This window comes from Eptatretus burgeri, chromosome 2, assembly GCF_056783735.1.
Source record: "Eptatretus burgeri isolate ZD-2024b chromosome 2, Ebu_testis_v1, whole genome shotgun sequence".
Lineage (NCBI taxonomy): Eukaryota > Metazoa > Chordata > Myxini > Myxiniformes > Myxinidae > Eptatretus > Eptatretus burgeri.
In genome coordinates this window covers 126,884,288-126,895,463 of record NC_140962.1, presented here as the reverse complement: position 1 = coordinate 126,895,463, position 11,176 = coordinate 126,884,288, and the positions used below count along the sequence as shown (strand labels likewise).

Below are 11,176 nucleotides of genomic sequence, written 5' to 3'. Positions count from 1 at the left end.
AACAGACCTCACCAGACATCGGACCTCCCTGGGGAGGCAGGCGGCATAAGGAGGACAAGTGTCGGCGCTGAGTGTGGGGTGCCGCAAGCCCGTGTGACAAGGCGTGGGATCACACATTGCTGCTGCGAGCCGGGGCTGCTCTCGTTCTCTCGATGCTCATTTAGGCTGCATCCTGCAGTGACTCTTAGACGTACAGATTCTCACATGATTTTGATAGCGTCCAATCTCTCATGCATCTTTCTTCTACCATCTATCTCTCGTCTAATGTGGATTTAAAAGAGCAATCAACACAGACAAGCCCGAGCAACTGATTTTTTCAGAGCAGAACCCAAGGGCAAACTAACAGAGCGAACTGAACTGACCTGCACCTCACATTTTTCCTTTCACACAACACCGCATCGCACCTCACATTACACTTGCATTTCTCAAACAAGTACCCCTGGGGCCCTCAGTATTTTCTCTCATTCTCAGCATTCTGGGCTCCATTTCTTCAGCATTCTGGGCTGCACAGATCTGCTGGCCACACCAGGTATTGAGAGGTCGTTATTCTTTATCCATTTATATTTCTATGGGTTATCGCTAATTTTCCGTGTGTGTGTGTGTGTGTGTGTGTGTGTGTGTGTGTGTGTGTGTGTGTGTGTGTGTGTGTGTGTGTGTGTGTGTGTGTGTGTGTGTGTGTGTGTGTGTGTGTGTGTGTGTGTGTGTGTGTGTGTGTGTGTGAGACAAGTCTGCATAAGAACCATCAGAATAACTCTGCACTGTGTCTTCTTTTGTAATATTGTTTGCATTTTGCCACACCCAACTAATTCCTTGCTTTCCCTGCTGTACATGTGCAATAAATTGATTCACTGTTCCTTATAACTTTCCTCGCATCCTCGTTTGAATAAATGTGTTAGAAATGTTCCCAGCTCATTTTTGTCTCTTCCTCCATTGGACCAGCATGGCCCGTACCCAAGCTTAGGTGGGACGTTATTCCCCAAGTATCTGTTGAATAGCCAGTATGTACTCGACAGCTCCACTCAGCTGCACCTGATCTGGGAGGTAATCTGAATAACACAAGTATGTACCGATGGCATTTTCCCCGATAAGGAGGTCACATGTCCTTCGGTAAACGGTTGTTACACGGAGGACGCCAAGTCACGGGGTTAAGTTATTGTTGTTCTTGGTTGATGATATTTTGTCTCGTCTCATCATATTTTATATGACGAGATTTTTTAATGATTTTATAAAATATCTAGTCATATTTTGTTTCATATATACATATTTCAGTCATCATTTCATTTTCAGAGTTTCATCGTCATATTTCGTTCAGAAGTTTTAGTCTCTTGTCAGCATATATGTTTCAGAGAAGAATGTGAAATATTCACACTTGGAAGAACGAAAGTGAAGCAAGTAATCTTCTATCTTTCTCCTCTCCAAGTCTTCACTGTCTCTGCACTTTCCCTTCTTTGTCATATCTATTTGATCCATGATTCAGCTTCGGAATTTATCGGTCAAGTTATTGTTCAAGTCTTTTCGTTTTGGAAGCAATGAGATTCTGCATAGCTCCTATCCATGCAGCAACCATTTCACCATCAACTTCAAGCAGTTCCAAAACAGCGTCCACATAAATGAGTTTCTGAACTTCCTTCCGATTGACAAATAAAGAGAAGGTGATCATGAAGAATCTTTCGGTCTCGGTAATGGCTCTTCTACTCTGGCTTGGGGTTTGAAATGAAGAAAATGCGTGAGCAACCGCCATCGATTAAATAACAAGAATCCGTCTAGTTAATTGAAAGCGATGGATCATCCAACTTTAATTTCGGCCAGGACCATTTACTAAAGCTTTGCCATTGGATACAGTTCCTCGTCCTGTTAGTTGTTTTCGTAACTTACTAGTCTGGTTCGGCTCACGACGCTCGCCTCTCCACACGTTGTTGCAGAGATTGACATCACAGATTTGCTGTGTTGGCATGATTACCCCAATCATAATCCAAAGATTTATTTTCTGCACATATGTTTGTAATATTGGTGATGTATTTATTTGAAATTTCATTTGTGATATTAAGAAGGTCCAAGTGGTAAAGTGTCAAAGCTGTCTTATATGTCTGAAGGGTGAATGGGATCAAAATGGTGTTAAGGTCTGAGGGGTCGAAAGGGTCCACAGTGTCATTTTGGCTCTTCAGGGACTGTTGGGTCTTCAGGGAGTTTTTGGTCCTCATGGTCTTCTGGGCGTTGAGATATTTTAGGGTCTTTGGAGCTTTCATGGTCTCTTTTCCTCTATCTCTCTATCTCTCTATCTCTCTATCTCTCTATCTCTCTATCTCTCTATCTCTATCTCTATCTCTCTCTCTCTCTCTCTCTCTCTCTCTCTCTCTCTCTCTATCTCTATCTCTATCTCTATCTCTATCTCTATCTCTATCTCTATCTCTATCTCTATCTCTATCTCTCTCTCTCTCTCATGCTGTGTTACATGCTGCAGGTGTGTGGTAACATATGTTCTCGCAGTGATGGTAAATTAAAAGTAGCAACACACCAAACTACAGTCGATGTCATAGAACAACCTTGGTCAATGCTGGAAGCACAACTCAAGTGAAGGAGGGAGATATTAGCATGACATGAGGATTGATTCTTTTGTTAATTGAACAAAAACTGTTTCAGTTGAGAGAATATAATTATTTTCCTCAATGAACTAAGAAATCCCCAAAACCATTTGCTGCTGCTGCTGCACAAAAGAACAATAAAACCTTCATTGCATTTTATTTTATTCATTGTTTAAATGTAGCTCCAAAAAATGACAGAATTTAATCGAAATTGTCAGCAATTGCAACAGGTATAGCAAGAAGCCAAAATGGTGTTTGAACTTGGGGAAGAACCTGTTAAAAATGTCCTTGTTGAGCCAATAAATGCAAGGCAATGTCCATCGTTCCTATATCATTCTAAAAGCGAGGTTGGTAGATCACAATCAAGCCCCTGAGACAACCAGATGCAAGCTGATAGTGTGTTGTTGATAACTAGACCTTAAGGAACACATCATTGTGTCCATATACAGACCGCACTTCACCCCATGGTTTCCATTGGGGAAGAGGTTGCTCATTGGACTCTTCGTTGCAAATGAGTGTCCTCTTCTCCAGGATGCTGACAGAGTTATTGTGCTTCAAAACTTCATTGGAGTCACTGGGTTTAAATGTCATAATGCATCAGCCAAACCCACAAGGTGAGCACACCAGCCGGCCATCAGGACTGCAGTTTATCTCCTTGATGAATCCTCCGCCAACATTTTCCTCTGTCGAGGCATGTGTTGGTTGCAATGGCCCATGATGGGAGAAGAAAGGTGTCTGACTATTTCAGGCAACTCGAAAATACAAGTCTGCTGCAAGAATACAAGTGGTTTGATTGAAAATATATAAATTGAGAGCACTTTTAGATGTAGCGATGTCACCAGGTATGCCTCTGCCCACATTATTGCATCATTATACATATTGTACCAAGTTTGATTTAAATCCCTGTCCCCAGATTCAAGATATTAATTAATTCTGGCTGCCAGAGAATCCGTGCGATAAGAGTGAAATCAAAAACATGTGTTCCCCATGACTACTCGATTATAATTGTAATGTTTTACATCAGTTGTTGAAGCGGTTCAGGAGAAATAATTTTTCTTAAAGATTAACATTGAATGCAATATGGCTGCCAGATCATGTGACCTATTAATTATTCATGAACACCCTGGTGTCCTCCAGGATTGGGGAACATTTGGATGAAGATTCCCCCTCAATCTGTTAAGCTGTTCCAGAGAAGATTAATTTTAAATGTTTTCGGGTAAATCCAATATGTTTGGCAAACCTTGTGACCAATGACAACAAATGTGGAGAGCTTTTTGTTCCTCGTGGATCGACGAGCAAACCTGAAAAGTTTTGCCTCGATCTGTTCAACTGTTTGAGAAGATTTTGAAGGCTTTAATGTGTTTATATGTATATGCGCATATATATTATATAAATATATATTTTTTTAATATATGTGTATATATATTAATGTATATATATTTTAATATATATGTATATATACAAATATATATATATATATATATATATGTGCCACACCAGGTGACCGATGACATCAACAATTCTCCTTCCCCACCCCCCCCAAAAATGACCCCGAGATGACCCTCAATTTTATTCATACCGATGGATAAAGCAGTAGATTTATCCAATTAATGACGTCACAATGAAGCCACTGAGGCCATCATCAAAAAAAACTGACGTTTCCAATGGGGAGTACTTCACATCTACCAAGTTTCAATTTTTTCCATGTGAGGAAGTTTCGGAGATACGTAGATCGAAAGCAGAGGTTCTCAAACTTTTTTTGACTACCGCCCCCTTCTGGCCTCTTGGACTGGCCCAATGCCCCCTTGTCCTATCGTTCGGGGTCGGACACCCAGTGGGCAAGAGGATAGTCCGAATTTATGTAAATAGGAAACAAAAATAACAGAAGCCAAATATTTTCTGAATAATATTTTACTTTATTTTACTTTACTTTTGTATTTTATTTTGCACTACCTACAATGTTTCAGCCGAACAGGTCCAGGTGAGGCAAACTGGGAATCTGTTACCACAGGCCCAAATACCATAAGTGTGAAGGGTGGGCCTGGTGGCTCGTTGCGAGATTACGAACGTCTGGCTCCATCTCAGTGAGGTAGAGATGCAGATCGCCCCTCTTGGAAATGTCAAGGCAGTTTCGATACTTCGTCAGCAGCACCGTCACGGCGCTGAACCCTCTTTCAATGAGGTATGATGTGGGGAACGTCATCAGCAGCAGTTCTGCCTCTGTCCACATTGCAGGGTATTCGACCCTTTACAGAATCCAGAATTTGCCGTATTCATGCTGCGAGAATCTTGCCTTCGCCTGATCATCATTCTACAAGTTGATACTTTTGTCCTGTAATTCGCGCTTCACATCTCGAATGTCACATTTGAATGGGTTCATCACCCATGCTGGCACCGACAGTTCTAGCATGTCTCTGAAACGCTGCTCCATATCTCCACGATTCTTCTCAAGGTGATTGCAATAAACGAGCAGCTCGTCATCAGAAACAGCAGTTTCCTTTGCCAACCGGGGAAAGTGGTACATATCTCTGTGGCCGAGGGTTTCCCTGTGCAGAGTCGCCTTGGTTACGAACGCGCCGATCACTTTCTTTGCTTTAATCAGCGTCATATGGTCACCCTGGAGGTGTTTGTTGACATCATTCCGTATACTGAATATGTCCGCGAGGTAAGCCACATCATGCTCAATCACATTCACTTTCTCCGATAACTCTGTATCATTTCTGACAGAAACTCGACCACTGTCGAGAAGAGGGCATGGAAACATGTCAAACAAGTGCCTTTGGACAACCATCGAACTTCGGAATGCAACAAGAGCCTCTCGAATGGTTCATCATTCTCCTGGAAAAGCTAATGAAACAGCCGATCATGCAGAGACACCTTCATTTTATTCACTGCTTTGATTACTTTTTGGAGTGACGTATGAAGTCTGGTGCAGAGAGCTTTTGCTACAAGATTCTGGCAGTGCACGACACAGTAAATGGCAAACACGGACGGTACCTGGTTCTTAAGAAGCGCAATAAAACCACGGTGGCGGCCAACCATCGCTGGTGTACCGTCCTTCGCGCAAGTGAGAATGTTCTCCATCCGTATGTTCTTATCAGTAAAGTACTTCTCCAACGTTTGGAAGATGGAAGAAGCCTTTGTATCGGTCTGGAGAGAGCGGGCAAACAACAATTATTTCACCATTTCCTGATCACGGATAAAGCGAACGTCGCAGAGTAACAGAACTTCACTGTCACGCAAAGTGGACTCATCCAGCTGGATGGCGAAGTGCATGCTTCTCAGCTCACAACACAGCTTATCTTCTACATCTGATGACATTTCATCAATCCGCCTGGCCACGGAATCATTGCTGAGCGCAATTGACGAGAGATCTGGATACGGATCCTGGCCCAGAACAGTTCTTATCACTTCCCCAACAGCCGGTTTGATCAACTGTTCGTCGATTGAATAGGGTTTCCAGATGTGGCGATGAGCAATGACCGCTTATACGACGCTTCCAGTCCTTTATCCACGAGCTTTTGGCTGGCTTTGAACATTGTCATTACCATCGATAGCTTCTCAAATTTCTCTTTCAGCGATTGGAAATAGCTGATCTCTGTGCCAGCCTTATCACTGTGCTTTTTACTCAGGTGCTGGCTCAGTCGAGATGGTCTCATTGCTTCATTGGACAGCGTGATACCACACAACAAACACATCGGTAACTGCGTGTTCGTCAGGGATGGAATGAATCCATACTTGATGTATTCAACGGAATACTGACGACACTTTTTCTTTGAGGCCGACATCTTGAAGCCGACCAGACGTGAAGCTTTTTTGAATGACGAAATCAATATGACAAGATGTTGAAAGACTAACACCAGTGATAAGGCCAAACAATAATTATATATTTCCGGTCTCTGGTCAGCACGCGCATCGATTTTCACCCTGCGCATCAAAAAAAATTTATTCACAGTTCCAACGGCAGCGCGCCTAAAACACAATGCGTGCCGCCTCAGTACGCGCACCTCGCTGGGAATTGCGCTGCCGGATCATAACACATGTATATGGCATTCACACCATGTGTGAATTTAAAAAAAAAACTGACTTGCATTGTTGATAAACAAGTCTGTAATATGCTTGAAGAACTTAATGATTTTCAGAATAAATACATTTTAAAATGTGTTCATTATTTACAAAAAGGCCTTCCTGTCCCATTTCCTGTCTTTAATTTATCTCTGGACGGCGCTACGGCAAACGAGGAGGACCACAACGGGCATCGTATGGCCAATTTGCCGAATTGCGCTGGGGAACCTGTTCAGACTGCAGGAAGCCCAATGAGCGCTCCTAATCGCCGCTGCTCCTCAAAATCGCCAGTGCCCCCCAAATCTTTGCCAGCGCCCCCCCCCCCCTAACACTTGTGGAGTCTGGAGCGCCCCTTGAAAGTTCCCAGCGCCCACTGGGGGGGGGGGCGGTGGGGACCACTTTGAGAACCACTAGTCTAAAGTTTTACCATTTTTCCAATATGGCTGCCACAACATGTGACCAATGACATCATAATTATTAAAACATTCTCCATGAGTCGTCTCACCGATAGTGAAAATTTCGTGTCAATCAGATAGATGGCTGAAGAGAAAACAGAGAAAACTGGAAGGGCACTCGATAAAGGACATACAACCGCCCTGCCTGATCCACGAGAACATATCTGGCCAAATACATATTTGAAATATCGTGCGATATATCATTTTCGGCCCTATCTCTCACTGGTAAAGAATCACTTTAAAACGTTCTAGTCGTCGGATCTGAATCTGGATCTTCACCAAAATTAAATAAATTCTTTCTTGTCACACACCCAATGTGTCCAGAATGTTTAATTCGAATGGCGCCGTGGAAACATGAAATGAATTGCATCTTCTATCGGGAAGGATGTGCAAAAAAGGAATCAACAATTCAAAGGCGAGACATCAAAGGCAATGTCTGATGTAAACAAAACTGATGTTCTCTGTAAAAAAATATTCACAACATGAACAATGCTAATGGTGAAGACGGAGATAGGTGAAAGAAAGTGTGTAAGAGCATCATAATAAAGAGAATAAAGGCACAAGGGATGTTATGAACAAGAAATTAGGTGGCAAGACAGGGTGGAGTGGGGTTGTGTCATGCTTCTTGGTCGCAACTAATGCTGTTGCAGCGAGTTATGGTGTGTCTGCCAAGTGGATGCATCTGCAGAGACGTGATACAAAAACTTTGCTCTTCACCATCCCGCAAGGTCAGAGTCTAGACCTCCAATGCATTACGCTTCCATGCTGCTGTATCAGCAGCATCATGGAAATGAAAAAAAAGAACGGAGAAGCAAGAGTCATGAATGGTACAAAAGTATATTAAATAAAAAGGAAGCAAAAGCCAAGGTCGCTGTATTTTCGTAGACTTGTGAGAACCTTCCACTTCAATACCCGACACCCCTCCCACCCCACTTCCACTTCAATACCCGACACCCCTCCCACCCCACTTCCACTTCAATACCCGACACCCCTCCCACCCCACTTCCACTTCAATACCCGACACCCCTCCCACCCCACTTCCACTTCAATACCCGACACCCCTCCCACCCCACTTCCACTTCAATACCCGACACCCCTCCCACCCCACTTCCACCCTCTCTTCTTGGTGTGTTTACATCTCCCACCCACCACCCTCCATGTAATTTTTTTTTCAACTCTTTTCTAACTCTCTCCCAGCACTCTGATTGTTCCATCCATGGCAATAGACGATCAAACATGTGTAATGGTGTTTCAAAAGTTCCTGATAAAGGGCCATAGTTTTGTGCAACCAGTGTGTGTGTGTGTGTGTGTGTGTGTGTGTGTGTGTGTGTGTGTGTGTGTGTGTGTGTGTGTGTGTAACAGATTTCCTTCCTCTGCCCTGCAGTTGTTCCCCCTTTTCTCTGCTGTTCCCTTTGTTATGCTGTGTCCTAATTCATACTGTGTAATCACTCTTCCACGAGAGCATGTAAAAAAAAAATATATATATATATATATATATATATATATATATATATATATATATATATATATATATTTCCTTAATTGTTTTCAACAATGCCGCGACATTTGAAGTAACCGACATTCGCCGGATTATTCAGGAGCGTATCGACATCGAATAGCGGGGTCTGACAGTATTATGTATCAGTCAGTTTCCAGCTGCTCTAACTCCACCCCACTGCTCTTCACCCATTAGCTGGACAACTGGGCTGAATCCGCACCAATAAAACCTTGCCCTGCCAGCACATGAAACAGCACAGAAGGGCAGCCCTCAGGCCTTCAGTCTGGGTGTTAGTCCATGGTCCAGTGCAATTGGAGTGATCCCAGGTATGACAACACGATGTATTGGATATGCACATAAGCCATACGCATGTTTTTGCTTCATGTGTGTTCATCAGGTTATTAGCCTGAAATGGTGGTTTTTGGATTTCATCTCAATTTTTGTGGCCGTGCGAGCGTGCGTCTGCAACCATTTCGCAGACATACATGACCGATTTTATTCGTGCTTGGCACAAAGGCAACACATGATGGTCGACGTATACAAATCATTTTGTTTCATGATGGAATCAAAGATGGCCAATTGGCAGCCCATTTTAGTTGCAAAAAAATCCCATTGTCAAAACACGTCTTTACCATTTCGAAAACATGCATTTACCCATTTTCTTCAAACTTAGTGCACAGATAAGGAATGATGGCGTACATATGCACTTCATTTTCTTTTGAGATAAGATCCAAGATTGCCAACTGACAGTCATTTTAGTTGTCAATGAAAAAAGACTTAAAATGTCAAAGCCCCCATTGTTTTCGTAATTTTGCTGTGCAGACTAAAAGTGTTGGTCTATATTTATGTGCAACTAAAATACCCGCCTCTCTACCAGTCGGCCATCTTTAATCAGATCGCAAAATAATGTGTGTTGCATGTATATGCCATCATGTACTGTGCTTGTGCCGAGTTTGAACAAATTCGGACCATGCATGTCTGAGAAATTGTTGGGGACACATTTCAGGAACAAAGTGGTTGTCAGTTGGCCATCTTGGATCTGGTCTTTTAAAAAATGATGTGTATGTAAACATAATTCGTTATCTGTGAGCTAAATTTGAAAAGACATCAATAAATGCACGTCCCAGAAATGGTAAAGGGTGTGTTCAACATTGGGTTTCTTCCGAATAAAATGGCCACCAGTCAGCCATCTTGGATCTGTTCTTGAAAATGTATGAAGTGCATATGTAAGTCATTATTCACTGTATATCGGCCAAGTTTGAACAACATCGGTAAACGTATGTCTGAGAAATGCTTGAGGACGTGCCCAACATTGGGTTTTTTTTACAACTCAAATGGTCGCCAGTGGGCCATCGTGAATCTGAACACGAAAAAAATGACGTGCATTCGTCATCCATCATTCATTATCTGTGATGCAAATTTGAACAAGATCGTTAAATGCAAGTTCAAGGAATGGTCAAGGACATTGTTGTGGAAATTTACTGAATTTCCACTCAGATTCAGCACTCAAAGGAAAATCTTTAATACTCATATATGACATAAGTGCACACACACTGGAGTAATCTCCATCAATGAAACTAAAAAAAAAATGTCCAAATCCAAGCCTTATATATTGAAGCAGGGACGAGTGAGGGAAATTATTGAACAAGCAGGATAAAAGAGAAAGACATTTATTGAACAAGCAGGATAAAAAAGAAAAGAGAAAAAACAATGCCTTTCATCTGGGAAAGAGTGGAACAGAGAACAGAGAACAGAGTCTTGGTTCCAGGAGGAAAGCACCAGTGCAGCCAATTAGAAAGTGCACAACAGCTCCTCAAGGTCCCACATGGTTTGGAGGTACAGACAGTTACACAGATCAAGTTAGTGAATCATAACTTCGGCACATTCTCAGCGTTGATGAAGAACAACATTGCATTCTCACATTCTGACTGTTGCCGCCACACAAAAGCCCTCCATTATATTCATATTAATCACGTACTAATCATTTAATCACAGAATCAGTTATGTTTAATCAAGTACCAATTGATATACGGAAGTCTTCCTGGAACTTATTCAACATTTCCAGGTTGTTCCATAATTTTAATCAAAAAGGGACAAATCAATATCAACGGAAGGCAGGTATATGTTTTACAGGAAGAAAATGGAACAAAAATTGTGGATAATTATGTTTACAATGGAATCCTCGAACCTGCAGCATTTCACCTTAGTTCCATTAATATTTTGTGATTGAGGAGCAATGTCTTAATTCATTGACAACAATTACAAATGCTTCGAGAGGAAATCAACTTCAACAACATCTTCGATACAGTCTCTTCATTTCTACAACTAAAACGGCTGCCAGCTGGCCATCCTTGATAGCATCGCGAAACAAAATTATGTGCCTCTGCATCACAACATGTGTTATCTTTCTGCTAAGGAGAAATAAAATCGGTCCATACATGTCCGAGATATGGTTGTGGATGCACATACACGCATGCATCCATGCTTTCTCTCACACATACAAAAATCGAGACCAAATCCAGAAGCCATTGTTTCAGGACTAAATCATCGAAGTTATCTTAGGATGACCAAGTAGT

General features: G+C 42.1%; 1 pseudogene across 1 annotated transcript in view; it reads right to left on the bottom strand.

The window, feature by feature from the left end:
* Positions 1-2,918: 2,918 nt before the first annotated feature.
* The window catches only part of LOC147033030 (DDB1- and CUL4-associated factor 10-like), a 300,685-nt pseudogene continuing 292,427 nt past the window's right edge, over positions 2,919-11,176 (bottom strand). Inside the window, exons 6-7 of the transcript XR_015055434.1 lie at positions 7,725-7,870; positions 2,919-3,352 (exon numbers count right to left, since the gene is read on the bottom strand). The product of XR_015055434.1 is annotated as a DDB1- and CUL4-associated factor 10-like (transcript). The remainder of the gene's footprint in view (positions 3,353-7,724; positions 7,871-11,176) is intronic.